We start from the raw sequence: 18,176 nt of genomic DNA on the forward strand, positions 1-18,176 counted from the left end.
TTGTGAACCGGCGCCCATACAAATAATCGTTGAATTTATGGACCCCCGCTACTATGGCCAGGGCCTCCTTGTCGATTTGCGCATAGTTCCGTTCCGCCGAAGTCAGGGTGCGTGAGTAGTATGCGACCGGGACCTCCCGGCCATCCGGTAACTGGTGCCCCAGGACAGCGCCCACCCCGTACGGCGATGCATCGCATGCCAGGATGACCGGGAGGCACTCGTCGAAGTGGTGCAGCACCGCGTTGGAGACCAGGACGTCCTTAACTGCCTGGAAGGCGGCGGCTTGCTTCTTCCCCCACACCCATGGAGCTTTTTTGTCCAGTAACCGGTGTAGGGGTTCGGCGAGGGCCGCCTTGTGGGGTATGAACGTGTGGTAGAAATTGAGGACCCCCAAGAAGCTCTGTAGCTCCGCTTTACACGTGGGGGCAGGGGCTTGAACAATGGCCCTAGTCTTTTCCTCGGTCGGGTGGATTCCCTCCGCGTCCACTGCGAATCCCAGGAACTCCACCCGCGGCACCCCCAGCATGCACTTCTCCCTTTTAACTTTTAGTCCAGCGGCTTGAAAACGGCGGAGCACCTCCCGGAGGCGGTTGCGGAATTCCTCGGGGTCCGGGGCGGCGATTAAAACATCGTCGAAAAACGGCTGGACTCTGGAGATCCCTTTAAGGAGAGCATCCATTATACTCTGGAAGATCCCCGGAGCCACGCTGACCCCAAACTGTAACCTGTTCACCCTGAACGCCCCCCTGTGGGTAACTATCGTCTGTGCCTCCGCCGTTTTGGCGTCCACCGGGAGCTGCTGGTAGGCTTGTGCCAGGTCCAACTTCCCGAAAATCTTAGACCCCGCCAGGGCTGCCAGCACGTGGCTGACCACTGGCACCGGGTATGGGTTGTCTTGGAGCGCTTTGTTAATTGTGCACTTGTAATCTGCACATATCCGCACGTCTCCATTTGGTTTGACCGGAGTCACTATGGGGGTCTCCCACATAGCGTAATCGACCGGCTCCAGGACCCCTTGGGATACTAGGCGGTCCAACTCTGCCTCGATCTTGGGCTTCAAGGCGAAGGGGACCCTCCTTGCCTTGAGCCGGATCGGTCTGACCGTCGGGTCGAGCGGTAGGGAGATGGCCGGGCCCTTGTAACTACCCAGCGACCCATCAAATACGTCGGGGAACTCTCCGCACACCTCCCCGAACCCTCCTGCTGTGGCTGTGCGCGCCACCTCTATTCGGATTCCCAAGGGGCCAAACCATGCAAGACCCAACAGGGTGGTAAGTGGCCGCCTGACCACCAGGATGTCTAGGGGGCCTTTGAAGGACCCCCGCTCCACCAGCACCCGTGCCCACCCCGCTATTTGGACCGGGTTTTGCTGGAAGTCCCGCAATATGAAATTTGCTGGTCGCAGCTGCAGCCCTTGGCCGGGGCGTAGCCTTCTCAGGGTCTCCTCCGCTATTATGGAGATGGAGGAGCCTGAGTCCACTTCCATGGTGCAGGGGGCCCCGTCTATGAGGACCGCCATCGTTATCTTGTTGGGGGTGGTCAGGGGCAAATTCAGTACCTGAAGTGAGGTGGAGGCTGTGGAGTGGGACTCTGCGGCCTCGTGGTGTGCGGTCGGTCGCGGGCGGTTGGGCTTGGCTCGGCAAGCCCGCGCTATGTGGCTGGTCTTCCCGCAGCTTCTGCAGTCCCAGGTCCGGTACTGGCAGTCCCGCCGATCGTGGGGGTCGCCGCAGCTGGCGCATTTCGCCCTTTCGCTGGTTCGCTGACTCGGCCGTTCGTGGGCTCGGGGGCGCTGTGGAGCTCGGGCGGCGGGTCCTGCGGCGCGTTGCGTCTGGAAGGCTTCTCCCTCGTCCTGGTGCTCGGGGTCCAGCTCCTCGTGGTGGGCGGTCTCGGTCTTGGCCCGGGGGAACGTCCTGGCGGTCCTCTCCCACGCTACCGCCTCGCTGAAGGCGCCCTGGAGGGTGAGCTCTTCTTTGGCGAAGAGCTTCTGCTGGAGCCTTTCGTCGCGGAGGCCCCACGTGAATCGGTCGGCCAGGGTTTCCTCCAGCTGGGGAAAGTTGCAGTTCCCGGCGAGTTTGCGGAGGGCTGCCAAGTAGTCCGCGGCTGACTCTCCTGCGGTCTGGTCCCTTTTGTGGAACATGAATCTGCGAGCCACCCGTGAGGGCTGCGGCAAGAAGTGGCCCGTGAGGAGCCTGATGATCTCCTCGTAGGATTTCTCCGCCAGGCGGGCGCCGAGAGACCCTTGGCGATCTCGAACGTGGCTGGCCCGCAGACGCTCAGGAGAACATCCCTCTTTGCTCCGGCGTCGGTGATCTTGTTGGCCCGGAGGTAGAACTCGACCCGTTCCGAGTAGGACTCCCAGCCCTCTGGATTTGCAGGGTCGAAGGGCTCGAGGTAGCCGGTGATTCCGCCCTGGTTGGCCATGGTGGCGGCGGCGGTCGTGTCCGGTCGTTCGTTGCCCAAGGTCTCCGTCGTAGCCGATGAGGCTAGGATCCCATCCTCGTCGCCACTGTAAAGTACCAGACTTGGAGACGAGCGTAGGGCAACATAGTTTATTCCATGGTACAATACAAGATGGAGAGAGCCAGCACGCGGGCCGGATCCCGCATATATACAGTTGCCGGACTATTCTCCCTGCTGGCCGGTCCAATGCCGACCAGCCCTATTTCCCGCCACAAGCTGTGATTGGCGGATCGTTGCGCCCAGCGCGGAGGCACCTGGATGTTTCTCAGTTACCTCCGCGGCTGGGGTGGACTGATGTCATTCTGCTGTTGTGGCCATTATGAACTGGTTGCGCTCTGCGAACGCCATACACTACACCCACCACCTCCTGAGGAATGTACATCCCTACTTAATTGGTCCGGGAGCTTGAGTAACAAGGTTTGGTCCTGTCTGAGACATATATGCTTGAATGGAACGACTACCTTTGTCAGGCTCACCCCTACTACCACCTGTCATAGACTCACTCTGCCTTCTGCAGCAAATACCTTCATCTTACCCTTGCCTTCCCTCACCTACCTGTGCCTTGGCTTCTGTCCTGTCCCCTTTCCAAAGCCTGGACACTCCAGAAACTCTCAGTGCCTCAGTAGAAGCTGGGTCACTTCTTTTTTTCTTGATGATGTTATGTGCTGAATTTACTGCTTTGCAGTAGCTTTTACGGGCATCTGGGCAACCGCAGGAAACGCTATAGACTTTGATAGATAGCAACCAATGAGCGATCTTGGCACAAAACTTGACCACCGTGATTTAGTATGGGAATTGGGTGTGTGGGGGGGTTGTTCATGCATTTATATAAATGGGGTCATGGCCCTGCCATGTTGCCTTAGTGTGTCGCTGTTAATAAGCATGTTCCTGGTATTTAACAGTTAATGGTGGCACAGTGAGGATCTGTAGCATGGCTTCCTTCCATGAAGCCTGGGGGTTCTTCTGCAACTCCTGCACTCTTCCCTTTGGAGTAACTAATGTGAGTACCTGGGTTTAGATGTTGCAAACAGAATATCTTCATAAGCAGGTAGTTTCTGGGACACTGGGGATGGAGTGGATTAGGACATTTAAATGTCTCGCACCACATGACATCACCTCTGGTCCAGCTTTATAATCCTGCAGGCCAGTCATGGTAGATACATAAAGAAGTGCTGAAGCTGCAGTTTGGTAAGGATGGAAGAGCATCTGCTACATTCTCCTCATGAAAATTGAGGCTCATCATAGTGGCAGCAAGATTTCTGTGGCAGAAGAGACAGAGGTCCTTGTCATCTCTTGGCAAAAGTTCAAGCATGAACATGGTGGAATCCTCCTCTCCTCATAAAGAAGAGTCCTCTTTGCAAGAAGGTGCTGGACAGCCCTCTAGGGCACCCACTGGAAAATGATCCAGATAATTAAAAAGGCAATCCATGCCAGCCTTCACTGATCATCTTTCCGCTGCCAGTTCTCAGTGCAACATGAGATCCTCCATTTCATGTGATTTTGTGGGGGGAGAGGAGGATTTTGCATATCATGCCGGCCAAGAAACTCCTTTTCCCTTTTCTAGAGATGCTCACTCAGCTTCTGATGCTCCAAAGATTAGGACAGTGAGTTAGATGCCCCTTCATTCCCAGTTCTGAAAAGGGGGTCAGTGGCAGCTACAAATTATAATAGGACAGTAATCGAAGTCAAAATTTGGGTCCTCTTGTTCCTAATATTCTTTCTCGATAATTTGTTGGTATCTACATCCATTAAAGCCTGACAAGTTTATTTAATGATAATTGAGTTAGGCACACTGTTTTGTTTTAGCAGGTTTGTAGTATAGAGTAAAAATAAAACAGGATGAGTGTGTGGGTTCAAAGCAAACCCCCTCCCCTCCAAAACATCAAATATTCCAGTCACTTTGTTGTAGTTAAGAGGAAACTAGAAAAAAAAGAGACCTTTTTTTGTAGAAGACTGTCATCTTAACAGCCAGTGCTATCACCACATTTTTATACTTTGGGCAAGTTAATACAACCTGTTTTCATCTGGCAACTGCCTCCAAATTTAGCAATGATATTTGAGCAACTATAACAATGGATGTCATTTGCGTTTGTAGGATCACCAAGCCAAAATGGAATATCAAACTGTAAAAACCTTTAGGAATTTCTGTCAGACCTTTTTTCAAAAATACTTTGCTTTACCAAGAGTATAATTTATTCCCTTGTAGCTTCGAATACAAATCTATTCTAGTTATTTCCCAGTACAAAATAACCTCTTTAAGCCTCTAGAAGGATTCCTTTGCTATGCTTAATTTTTCTGTCTGTACTGTAGAATAAGGCAGAAAATAGTGCTCCAGAAGCATAAATTAAATGAAAATCTTAGATGAGTATATCAAAACATGGAGTGTTTTTTTAAAAAATATTCAAAGTTTAACAGTAAAACTATCATCATAAATAAGAATTGTTCTGTATTCGTCTTAAAATATATACAGCAATCTGCTAAGAAATTATGTTGCTGAGATGACACTTCTGACATTGACTGAAATATTCAAGCTTCATTGAGAGGGGCTGAGCAGGAGGAGTAGATTTTGTAACTGCTGAGATCCCTAAATTGAACTAGACAAGATGGTGTCCCTGAGTTTACACCAGAGATGCATCTCTATTTTGTATAGTGAGTTTCCACTGGGAAAACTCCATTTAACAATATCATGGGGCCCCAATTATGGTCAGAACAACTGCAGTGTGATGGGAAGAGAGTCTTTGCCCCATGTCAATGAAATTGTGCTGGTAAAGCATTAGTTTGCCAAAGTAGGGTTGCCAAGTCCAATTCAAGAAATATCTGGGGACTTTGGGGGTGGAGCTAGGAGACTTTTAGGGTGGAGCCAGGAGACATTGGGGGCGGAGCCAGGAACAAGGGTGTGACAAGCATAATTGAACTCCAAGGGAGTTCTGGTCATCACATTTAAAGGGACAGCACACCTTTTTAACTGTCTTTCTTCCATAGGAAACAATGAAGGATAGGGGCACCTTCTTTTGGGGCTCATAGAACTGGACCCCCTGGTCCAATCGTTTTGAAACTTGGAGGGTATTTTGGGGAGAGGCACTAGATACTATACTGAAAATGTGGTGCCTCTACCTCAAAAAATAGCTCCCCCAGAGCCCCCGAAACCTCCAGATCAATTCCTCATTATACCCTATGAGAAATATTCCATATAGGGAATAATGAAGACGTTTCCCTCTCCTCCACACACACACCCCTTCTTGCAAATCTGATGTAGGGGATTGGCTCTCTACTCACCAGCCAGCTTCTTCACAGTAACAAAGACACAGACACAGACACAGAAAGCTGAAGCCTTTCACCACCTCCGGAGGTGCAAAGGCACATGGTCTTTTGGGGCAGGGCAGGAAGCAGCCTGGGAAAGCTCCGGCTGCTGCGATGGAGCTGGGTGGGAAGGGGAGGGGCAAGGAGAAGCTGCTGCGATCCAAGGTGAGAAGGAAAGGGAAGGGAGGAGGAGAAGCATCAGGGATCGGTGGAAAGGGGAGAGGAGAAGCTGCTGGGATTTAGGCTGCGTGGGAAGGACTGCCATTCCCCTGCTTTCTGGATTTTTGCCGAGCGGGGGGAGGAGGCTCCAAATCGGGGGTCCTCCGCCCAGGTGGGGGATTTGGGAAGCCTATGCCAAAGTGCCCTCACAACACAGTTTCTTACTGGGAAAATGGCACAGGTGAAGGCAGGAGCTCTTTCTCTCCCCCCCCCCTCCTAATTGTGGTGGTCATGTTAAAAGGAATTTCCCAGTGAAACTCACTCACTGCAATATGGAGATGCATCCTCAGAGCAGACTCTGATGAGAAACTTCATAAATGCAATATTATGCTATCATGTACTTTATGGATTTTTGTGGGATAAAGTGAAAGAGGAATTTTTTTATATAAGTTTATCATGTTCATACAGATTCTGAATTGTTTCTTGGAATTGTTCTTTTTAGGTGAGATACCTGGGCGGCAGCAGAACTGAAAAACACCAAAGTAAGATTTTATGACTGCTTTATATTTTTCATGTTGGAGTACAGGAAGGAATAAACTTAATCCCAAAGTGGGTTATGTCAGGCAAGCAGTAAATCAGTTAGAAATAGCAATCTAGCTATTGGTCTGAATGAGGAGGAATCACCATGCAGGTTACATTTTAACTTCTTTCTTCCTCATGAGGGTTACATCTGGAAAGAAAAAAAGGAAATATTTCTGTGCTTCTAAAGTGGCCAGAACCCACTGTGAGACATTTTACTAGAGCCAAGAAAAATTTGTTTGGCATGTCGTGTTTTGTTAAGGCCTTACTTATAAAATTTTGGTGACTTGGTAATATATGCAAAGTAAATATTGTTATCAAGGGAGATCGACATGGTCATGTGATATATGTTATTAATATTAACTTAATAGCTAGGGAGAAATGATATGGCATTCTGGGCAGTGGAATTTTGGAGAGACATGAGGGACTGAGTTACAAAGACAGTTGTATTCGAGGCAGAGTTGTTGAAGATGATAAAGAGGAGAGTACATATTTTCGTCATGATGAACATAAAGAAGTGACAAGACTTAGTAACTACCTCAATGGAGGTAAAGTTCAGGGATATTTGAACAGAATACATGTGTAGTTGATGCCTAGCATTTGTGGAATCCAGCCTGGTGCAGACTACAGAGAAATAGAAGAGGCTGAAAAATAGTTTTCAACTAAACAACAAGAACTGAAAGGATGTTGAAGGGCTATCAGTGGGACCTTCTGTGCCTTTTACAGATTTACTGGGCCCTTTTTCAGTTTATGATGGCATCTGGAGAGCATGGGTCATTGACAGAAAGCAGTCTGTGAAGTTTTTCCAGATAACCAAGACTAGACCAACACACAAGCCTTGAGACAAATATCATGTATGAATTACTCCAAGTGCTGTGTTTAAGAACAAGGTTAGAATTCCTTGCAATGTTTCAATTGAAGTTTAAAATACTGGGGGGAAACTGCAGCTAATTACTATGAAATTGGTTTTCAGTCATCTGTGCTAAGTACTCCACTGTTCCAAAATGATCTTAACATTTTTAAAAGCTTGTTCATTCTTCACCAGAAGAAGGCATTGTGCTGGACAACAAGAAGGCCTTCATTAGACTACTTTCAACCATTTGAAATTTGTGTCTTTCTGTTTCTCTACAGTTAAAGAGGAATAGAGAGTATTTTGAGGCAGCTTAATTAAACACTGGAGGCAGCAAATCCTGATACAATAAGCTAGTTTGTTAGTAGAAGCAGTAAAATAATGACATCTACAATACAGGCAAGAGTTCAGCAAGTGCCATAGACCTTTGATAGCTAGCCATAATCCATTTAACCAGAAAGAATTTACATGACTTCCTTTCAGCTGATGGCTAGACATCAGTACACTTTAAAACAAGACAATTCACCTCTCATAATCCTTCTTGAGATACAGATAAAAAAAAATCCATGGAGGAATATGTGGAGAAATGAAGGGAGGAGTGGATTATACAGAGTAGGTAACTCTTTGACCTTTCTGTTTATTTTGTTTGTTTTGTTACTGAAGTTTGCATTCTAATCTCTCCTATATATGTAAGGAACAGTGCTTTAAAGAAAGAAAGAAATTTTTTCCATGAGCTTTGTAAACACAGGACCAGAGTATGAGCTCTTCAGAGAACCTGAAGCTCATTGTTTATTTGAATTCTTAGGGTACTTTGAGGCCACCATCAGACAGGTGGCTTGGGGTGGTCCAGGCATGCTTGTAAAGTGTTGAAGGCAGACCAAACAGACAGGACACCCTAAATAAGTTTTCCTGCAAACTCATCCAGTGGTAAGGTATCCACATTACTGCAGTGCCTGACCATGGAGCATGCTGTCCAGTCAGTTTCTTAATAAACAAAAAACAGGCAGGTATAAGCACATGTGTGTTCAATGTTTCTGCGCACATCAGCAGTAACTTTTAAAAAGCTGCAGGAATGGATCTGTGGGTTCAGACTTTCCCATTCAGCTTCAGTTCATGACAGGGAAGTTCAGACACTCAGAAACTTGGAGTGGAAGTGCTACCATCCATAAATACTGGACTTTCCCCAGTGCCTAATTACTCAGCTTCCAAAGTGCAGCAAGATAGGATGCCAGCAACTGAACCACGGAAGGCAGATGTTGTTGTTTGATTGAGCCCTTTAAATTTGCACAGGTAATGCTAATATGCTGCATCAAACTGTTCATCTGACTGTTTTACTTGAAAAGGTAGAATAGTGTATTTGTGGTCTTATTATTGTGGCGTTATGCAAGGATCATTAACCCCATGTTTTGTCATAATGAGAAATGAATATGCAAAGCAGGGGTGTTAAACATGTGGCCCGGGGGCTGAATCAAGCCCCTAGAGGCCTCCTATCAGGCCCCCTGCAACTGGCTATCATCTGCTTCCTTCTCCCTCTCTCTTGCTTCCTTCTGCATCATTGTTTGGTTTGCCAGGCTTGCTCCATCATGCAGGAACTACAGAGCAAAGCCTCTATTTTCTCCATTTGCTGAGATTCCTTCCTTAGAAGCAGGGGGTGGGGGATAGCTTACTTTGCCAGGCTCTCTCAATCACACAGCAGAGCTTCTGAGCCAAGCCTCTCTTCCTTCTATTGGCTGAGGCTCCTTCGCCTCCTGGTCCCCTGGGGAAGGAAGGAAAGAGTCAGAGCTTCCTTTGCCCTGTTCCCTGCATCACACAGGAAAAATACAAAGAAAGCACCTTTAAGACCAATGAATGCTCATGTTTTAAGCATGTTTTATTTTAAGTTTATATAACAAACTTTGTGTTTGCCTATGTCCTTTATAAAGTTTATATCTCTGCTACCCGGCATTACATTTTATGACACACATGGCCTGACCTGACAAGATTTCACTTATGTCAGATCTGGCCCTCATAACAAATGAGTCTGACACCCTGATGTAAGGGGTGAGAGGATATACACCTTATATAATGGGGTTCACGTACATATATTGTATTTTTTTCCGACTACTTCCATGATATGCATGAGGTTCAGAAATGAAGTACAGAACCTATTGTTTAGAGAAACTCCTGTTAAGGTCCTTCTAAGAAGCTGTATGTACTGTAGTAGGCCCTCACAATTTGTGGATTCATGACTCACAATTTCATGGTCTGCAGCCCAGCCATATGATGCAGCTAGTCCTGAGCACATGATCCCTCTGTATCTTGGAAGTAGCAAGCATGCTGCATGCTGCCTCATATCCTGTAGCAAGCATGCTGCCTCATATCCTGCCTCTACATAACTGCCTGCTTCTCAGAACTGTGTCTACTAGATGTGTGCATACTAAAGAGGTTGTGTGGCCCCTTCTTCATGTCCAGCCAGGCACGTCCAGATGATGTTTTAATTTTTAAAACAATTCATTATCAGATGAATTAACTTTATCCTTTTTTGGTCCTTCGCTTACTGAATGGTGGTGTTGTTGTAGAACTGGATTTAACTTGCATCCACATCACTAAGTGCATTGCACTTTCTTTTACCCATATTTATTTATTTAAAACATTTATTAGAAGTCTTTCTTCCCATATGGAGCTCAAGGTGGCTTAACATATAGATAAAATACATAAAGTCCATTAAAAGCCATTATTTAAAATCACAGTTTAGGACTGGTAGTAAATTAATCAAATGAGTTCCTAAATAAAACCACCTTCAACTGCCTCCTAAAGATCAAAATTAGGTAGACCAGATTCACCTCCCTGAGGAAGGTGTTCAATATTTGTGAGTCTACTACTGAAAATACCCTCTCTCAAGCACACACCAAATGAGCTTCTTTGTTTGATGGCACAGTTAGGAGGGCCTCTCCCTGTGATCTTAATTCCCATGCAAAAAATAAAAATGGATGTTACCCTCTTCTCTGTAGAAAAGGACTGTGTAATTAACTTATGATCCCATCTTTTGCTTGCTTTCCAGGTTAAAGTTAGAAAGGGGGGGGGGGAGGCAAACATTAGAAGGTAGTTAAAAGAACTAATTGATTGGCATGTTGAAAATGGGTTTCTGTTTACTGGGAATGTTTAACAGAATCCCTGGTTGGTTAAACACTACAGCAGACATCATGCTAATATGACTGGCTTTTCCACACACAAAAATGGGTTTAGAAACTGGCTATAGAGGTTAGATTACAGGGAAAATAAATATTAAAAAATTGCAGGTTGGTCCTGAAATTCAATTGGGAAGTCCTGTTCCTGGGAAACCAATTGCAAGCTGCCATTCATTTTAATCAGAAAACTTCTGTACCAGTTTTTTTGTAAAATGAGTTCTAAAATTGTAAGAGCTTTCTCTTTCCTAAAGCCCATTACTTGCTTCTAGCAGACTTACATCCATTTGCTTATTACTGTAAAGTGTACGTTACTTAGGGGGAATTGGGATGCTGATTATGGAGATCAAAGGATGCTGAAATGATGAAAGCCAGACATTTTTTCAGTGTGGGTCTGTCTAATGTTTAAGAAAAAAGCACCACCCTTATAGCGAAATAGTTTTCTAACACTGCAGTCCTAAACAGAGTTGCACTTTTCTTAGTCCATTGAAGTCATTGGGCTTAAAAAGGTGTAACTTTGCTTAGGATTGAACTGTAAGTATAGTTTAGGGGCTGGTACCTAGAAAGGTTCTTGATTTTCAGAGGAAATGTCTTAGTTTCAGTTTTCTGCAGATGGCATGATCTAATTACATACAGTCTAAAAAATGCAAGTGCTACTTATGATGCAATTTTTTCCATCTTGCTGCCCTTGATGAGCAATGAGTTCAGTCATTTGGTAGAAAGAAAGGCTCCAGGACTCACTTATGTACAATTGCTGAACTCCTGGCGGAATATATGAGTTAACTCTGAAAACTGCATAAGTAATGTTTCCATTTTGCTGCCATCCTAATAATGAATCATTGCTTTATGCAGGGTGCAGGTATTTGTCCTTGCCATGGCAGTAATGGCGTCAACATCATTTCCAAAAATGAAACTTCATGAAAGCCAACAAGGTTATAAAGACTGTCAGTTATATAACAAGCTTCTCATTTCCCCTTTTACAACAGCAAAAAAAGTATTCTCTCTGGCTGAGGTAGTTTTCTCAGCCACAGGGGAATGCTAAGTCTGCCTGTAAGATATGATGATTTAAACCTCCAGATTTTGCCAAGTAAATGCATAGATCATAAGCAGTGTGGCTTGTAGTCAAATCAAGATACAAGGGAAGTGCCAGTTTTAACCAGAGAGAGCTTTATGGCTTGTACAATTCCACACTACCAGATTACATCATTGTACAGTAGGTTTTTAAAAGCCAGACTAGGAGGAACAGGTGTTTACAAAAAAAAGTCAGCACACACACAAAAAAGGTAGTTTGAGTCTATGCATATAACAGCACAATTCATTTTTCCTGGGTCGGATCAGAAAATGTGTTTTCAGAGTCTGTACATCTCAGGTATGCATGAACCTGATTTGGATTGCAATTTCAGCACACAGGGAGAATGGACATACCCTCCCACCCTGCACCATTTTCCTAATCTGTAATGTCTCCAGGGGGTGTTATTTGCCCTGTTGGGAGTTCTACATGTACTCATGGGGTACCTGTGAGGCTTCCCAAGGGGGCAAATAGCATTCCACAGTGCTGAAGTTTAAAAGAGAGAGAATCTAGATGAGATGAAACTTTTACTGACAATTGGAAGGTCTGACCCAGGACTTAAAGTGTCATCCACTGTGGTTGGGGTTGCATTCTCTCTTGGAGTACTCTGGGACCCAGGACTACTGCTGGTAAGCAGGTGACAGCTATGACTAAGAGTGCCTTTTACCAGCCAGTTGCAGTCTTTCCTGGACAGAAAATATCTAGCCAGTGTAGTGCATGCCTTGGTTACATCTAGATTAGATTGCTGTGATGCACTTTATGGAGGACTGCCCTTGAGAAGTGTCAGCAACTTCAACTGGTACAGAATGCTGCAGCCAGAATATGGACTGTAGAGGATCATAGGAACCATATCAGTCCAGTCTTGGCCCATCTACACTAGCTCCGAGTCTGTTTCTGGCCACAATTCATGGTGCTGGTGTTGACCTTTAAAACCCTATATGACTTCAGCCTACCATACCTTAAAGCAGAGACTAAAAATAAATGGACCATTCTCACAATGGAGGGAAATAAGCAGTGGGATCCCACAAGGATTGGTATTGGAGCTGGTACTATTTTAATGTATTCATCAGTGATCTGGAATTGGAGGTGAGTAGGATATCTTCAGAGCATGTTTCTAGGGCATGATTCAAAAATTGCAACAGAATTCTTGCCTCAATTTCCTCTTTCTTTCTGAGACTTTATGCAAATTTATCAAACTTATATGAATTGGAATCATGGTAGACAGAGTACCTGAGAATGGTCTGCAGCTTATCAATGCACTTTGCATAACGGGTAATCCTAAGAAGTGTCACATACTTCTATGCCTATTTACTTCAGTGGACTTAGAGAGTGTAACTCTGTTTAGGGCTGCAGAAAATGTGTTTATGCAGATAAAGTGTTTATTCACATAGACACAGTAATAATATTCATACACTTTACATCATGATTGTATATTATTGCTTGTTTGCATGTAACATGGTGTACGTTTCTAATGTGAGGAAGTGGGGCACAATCTTATAGCTTCATTGTGAGTTCTGTTCAAATGCTTTATTGAATATGTACGTAGGTATATTCCCCTCCCCTTACTATCAGTAAATTAAGTTTAGTATAACATTTTAAATAGGGAAAGGTGTAACTCATGGAGAGAAATGTGGTTTTCAAGGTGACAGTGTCCCTCAAATATGAGTGTCGTATGCTAATAGAATAAACAAAATAAGTGAGGTTAAAATTATTTCCTTTTCTATTATAAAAAAAGAACTTAATGGAAGGCTACAATATGTAGCTATTTTTGTAAAGATGTATTCAAAGGCCTTGTCTGAGTGAGCTAATGTAAAAAGCATATTGCCCTAGATTGCTCTAGATGGCCCCAGATAGAGCAAATTCCCTTGATGTTTTGGACCTTCATGAGGCATTTGCCCTTGTTGGTGTTAAAAAGCCCATTCTCTTGAAAAGGTTAAGAGATGTCCTAGGAGTTCACTAAACAAATGTCTTCATGATGATAGTAATGATATTGCAGTCATAAATGTCTAGAATTTGATGACTTTTGCAGCACCAAGTTTCACTTACAATATATCCACAATTTCATGTTATTTATATTTGCTGTTCTTCAGGAATCATGTTGGGAACTGGATGTGCATCATATCCTCACCTGTAGTCCACAGTGCTGTGGTCCAAGATGGCCTCTGTACACGTACATTTCCTTTGCAATACCAGTCCTGTCCCCCCACCGATTCATTTGCACGAAGAAATATTTACAACCCAACGTTTGAGTTGGTACAACTGGGGCTGCTTGCCTTGACATTTTTCCTCCTTCTCCCCATGGTTTCCCAAGCAGCTCAACTTTCAGAGTATTGATGGCATTGGAAAGACAGGGCCAGCCCTTTTCCATGAGATGGTCCCTACTGTCCTTCAGGCAGCAGGCAGGTGAGCAAGCTGAGCAGCTGGATGAAGAGCAAGAAGATCAAGCAGGCAGGGCTCTCTGCAGTGCACCAGGCAGCATGTGATCCACATGATCAGGTCACATGACTCCTCCACTGGTGCAGGTGCATTGCAGAGAGGCCTGCCTGCCTGCACAGCAGAGAGCGAGGGTGTTCTGTAGTGAGGGTATCAGGCCTATGACCACAGGGCCCAGGGAGATCCTGAGGTGGACCCCCTGGACCCTGCAGCATGGCCCGGATGGGTTGAGTGACAGGCAGATGGTCTGGAGGCTTTCCAGGGTCTTGGCTCGGTCATGGTAAGAATTAAGCATGGCAGGAGTGGTGGTGGCAGCTCACAACCGAAGGGGCATGGCCTCAAAATGCTCCATCATGGCTATGGACCTGCAGTGGAAGGAAGCTGGAAAGTTCTTCTACCAGAAGGCAGAATTTTTTTACCAGCATAAATCAGCCTTTGAATCTAACCATTCACAAACAAACTAACTAAATAAATGAAGGCCAGGCTTTCATACAGTGCAGACTGTATCTGATCCCTAAAGAGAAAGAACCTGTATACCAAGGTGCTTTACCATAGCTGTCTTCCCACTTCTCTCTTGCTTTTCTTTCTGTAAACTGGCTGTTTTCTCACACATACTTTTACCTCCTCCAATCAAGAACTGAGCTACGATTATTTCCCAAAATTAGCTCCCAGTGACCAAACGTTTGTAGACATTGAAATAACAAAAGCATTATTTTGTCATATTCCTGACTCATATCATGTTCCACTTTAGGCAAACTCATAGTGATAGAATCATTCACAGCAATCTCTCAATTATATTATCCGAATAAAAACCAGCACGGTTTGATTCTATTGAAGAGTTACTCAGATTCAGGACTTTTTAAAAAAAAAAAAATGCAGGAACGCACAGGAACGCAGTTCCAACTGGCTTGGTGACCGGGGGGGGGGGGGGTGCCCTAATATGCAAATGAATTCCTGCTGGACTTTTTCTACAAAAGTCCTTTTGTGAACAACAATGATGTAATGGGGTGTGGCTTAATATGCAAATGAGTTTCTGCTGGGCTTTTTCTACAAAAGAAGTCCTGCCCAGATTAACTAAAATTTTGCTGATTCTTACCCTTACATGTTCATAATTTATTACTGCATAATCTTCTCTTGCAGACTGTCTCAGATCATGCTATAGAATGCATTCAATAAGAACTGTATACTATACTGTATACTATACTGATGAATCATGGCTTGGGTCATTGTAACCCTTTCCAGGTGTCACATTCTCTTCAATGAATCCAGTAAATACTGTGGTTCATTTGGAGGGGTAGTTACACATGCTGAACATTTATAGTAATGATATTGCAGTCATAAATGTCTAGAATTTGATGACTTTTGCAGCACCAAGTTTCACTTACAATATATCCACAATTTCATGTTATTTATATTTGCTGTTCTTCAGGAATCATGTTGGGAACTGGATGTGCATCATATCCTCACCTGTAGTCCACAGTGCTGTGGTCCAAGATGGCCTCTGTACCCGTACATTTCCTTTGCAATACCAGTCCTGTCCCCCCACCGATTCATTTGCACGAAGAAATATTTACAACCCAACGTTTGAGTTGGTACAACTGGGGCTGCTTGCCTTGACATTTTTCCTCCTTCTCCCCATGGTTTCCCAAGCAGCTCAACTTTCAGAGTATTGATGGCATTGGAAAGACAGGGCCAGCCCTTTTCCATGAGATGGTCCCTACTGTCCTTCAGGCAGCAGGCAGGTGAGCAAGCTGAGCAGCTGGATGAAGAGCAAGAAGATCAAGCAGGCAGGGCTCTCTGCAGTGCACCAGGCAGCATGTGATCCACATGATCAGGTCACATGACTCCTCCACTGGTGCAGGTGCATTGCAGAGAGGCCTGCCTGCCTGCACAGCAGAGAGCGAGGGTGTTCTGTAGTGAGGGTATCAGGCCTATGACCACAGGGCCCAGGGAGATCCTGAGGTGGACCCCCTGGACCCTGCAGCATGGCCCGGATGGGTTGAGTGACAGGCAGATGGTCTGGAGGCTTTCCAGGGTCTTGGCTCGGTCATGGTAAGAATTAAGCATGGCAGGAGTGGTGGTGGCAGCTCACAACCGAAGGGGCATGGCCTCAAAATGCTCCATCATGGCTATGGACCTGCAGTGGAAGGAAGCTGGAAAGTTCTTCTACCAGAAGGCAGAATTTTTTTACCAGCATAAATCAGCCTTTGAATCTAACCATTCACAAACAAACTAACTAAATAAATGAAGGCCAGGCTTTCATACAGTGCAGACTGTATCTGATCCCTAAAGAGAAAGAACCTGTATACCAAGGTGCTTTACCATAGCTGTCTTCCCACTTCTCTCTTGCTTTTCTTTCTGTAAACTGGCTGTTTTCTCACACATACTTTTACCTCCTCCAATCAAGAACTGAGCTACGATTATTTCCCAAAATTAGCTCCCAGTGACCAAACGTTTGTAGACATTGAAATAACAAAAGCATTATTTTGTCATATTCCTGACTCATATCATGTTCCACTTTAGGCAAACTCATAGTGATAGAATCATTCACAGCAATCTCTCAATTATATTATCCGAATAAAAACCAGCACGGTTTGATTCTATTGAAGAGTTACTCAGATTCAGGACTTTTTTAAAAAAAAAAAAATGCAGGAACGCACAGGAACGCAGTTCCAACTGGCTTGGTGACCGGGGGGGGGGGGGGGGTGCCCTAATATGCAAATGAATTCCTGCTGGACTTTTTCTACAAAAGTCCTTTTGTGAACAACGATGATGTAATGGGGTGTGGCTTAATATGCAAATGAGTTTCTGCTGGGCTTTTTCTACAAAAGAAGTCCTGCCCAGATTAACTAAAATTTTGCTGATTCTTACCCTTACATGTTCATAATTTATTACTGCATAATCTTCTCTTGCAGACTGTCTCAGATCATGCTATAGAATGCATTCAATAAGAACTGTATACTATACTGATGAATCATGGCTTGGGTCATTGTAACCCTTTCCAGGTGTCACATTCTCTTCAATGAATCCAGTAAATACTGTGGTTCATTTGGAGGGGTAGTTACACATGCTGAACATTTATTGCCCTTAAACAAACCATCTGCTAAATGAGTTTCTTATATCCTTACATGTTTTTCTTGTCATAAAAACCAAACCATGTTTCTCTCATTTTAATGCCTATGCCATCTTTCTTTTAATAGGATTATTTGATTCTTTCACATTCTAAGTTATAATTTTGGTATGCTCCATTTCATTCTACCTTAGGAGAGAGAAAAATTCTGATAAAAATGCTTTTAAGAATAGAAGGTAGGAAGACTGCACAAAGATGAACAATCTTGCTAAAAGGAAAGAAAAAGACAATTGAAAGATGGCAGAAATGATATCGATCTTAGATTGTTGTTATTTCAAATGATCACGGGGGCACAGACTAGAATTTTTACTAAACTATTTTTTGTCACCCTATATACTATGTATAATCAACATTAATTATCTGCCCCATGCATATGGTACAGTACATTATATGAATGCTCTATAAACAAAATTTTATGGAAAGTTTCTCTGTTCCACATGATTCAGCCTCTCAGAATCTAAGGAATCTTGTCTCTATAGTAGATAGATTGTGGGCCCAGGAACATAGAGAGAAGTGCGGGTGAGGAGGGATACAACAAACCACATAGAACTTTTCAGGATAAAATTGTCACAGCTTTATTGAATACATCACAGGATCATCACTGCATAAAGGGAACAAATCCTGCACTGGGCAACTTACCTGCTGCCCGAGGAATCCCACACCTCAGCCTGCCTGCTAGGGGTGAAAACTGAGGAGTGCCAAACTCTGGGTACCACGTATGGTGCCAGCCTCTTCATGGCTACCTTGCCACTTGGTGGTGTGAGCCTACTGATAGCCCCTGAGCTGAACATGCCATTGGAATTAGCTCCACTCCCAGGCCCCTTAATGAAGTCTCCAGAACACATGAAGTTGGCATGCTGGCACCACTCCCTAACCAAAAGGATCAATTACAATGCCCAAACTACCAAAGCTGTGACAATAAAATGAACAAACAACAAACAGTAAACAAGACCGTAGCAAATAAAGTACAGGGAGAGTGGGATGGAAAGCTGTGAAGAACCTGGGATGTGTCCCAGTGGCACACAGCTTTAT

General features: G+C 44.6%; 1 protein-coding gene across 1 annotated transcript in view; it reads left to right on the top strand.

Annotated features, from left to right (window-relative positions):
- The window catches only part of PTPRD (protein tyrosine phosphatase receptor type D), a 1,753,725-nt gene that overhangs the window by 899,437 nt on the left and 836,112 nt on the right, over positions 1-18,176 (top strand). The window contains exon 5 of the mRNA XM_060237318.1: positions 6,422-6,461. The gene's annotated coding sequence lies outside the window, so the exon portion shown is untranslated. The remainder of the gene's footprint in view (positions 1-6,421; positions 6,462-18,176) is intronic.

Source organism: Heteronotia binoei, chromosome 4 (assembly GCF_032191835.1).
Source record: "Heteronotia binoei isolate CCM8104 ecotype False Entrance Well chromosome 4, APGP_CSIRO_Hbin_v1, whole genome shotgun sequence".
NCBI classification, from domain to species: domain Eukaryota; kingdom Metazoa; phylum Chordata; class Lepidosauria; order Squamata; family Gekkonidae; genus Heteronotia; species Heteronotia binoei.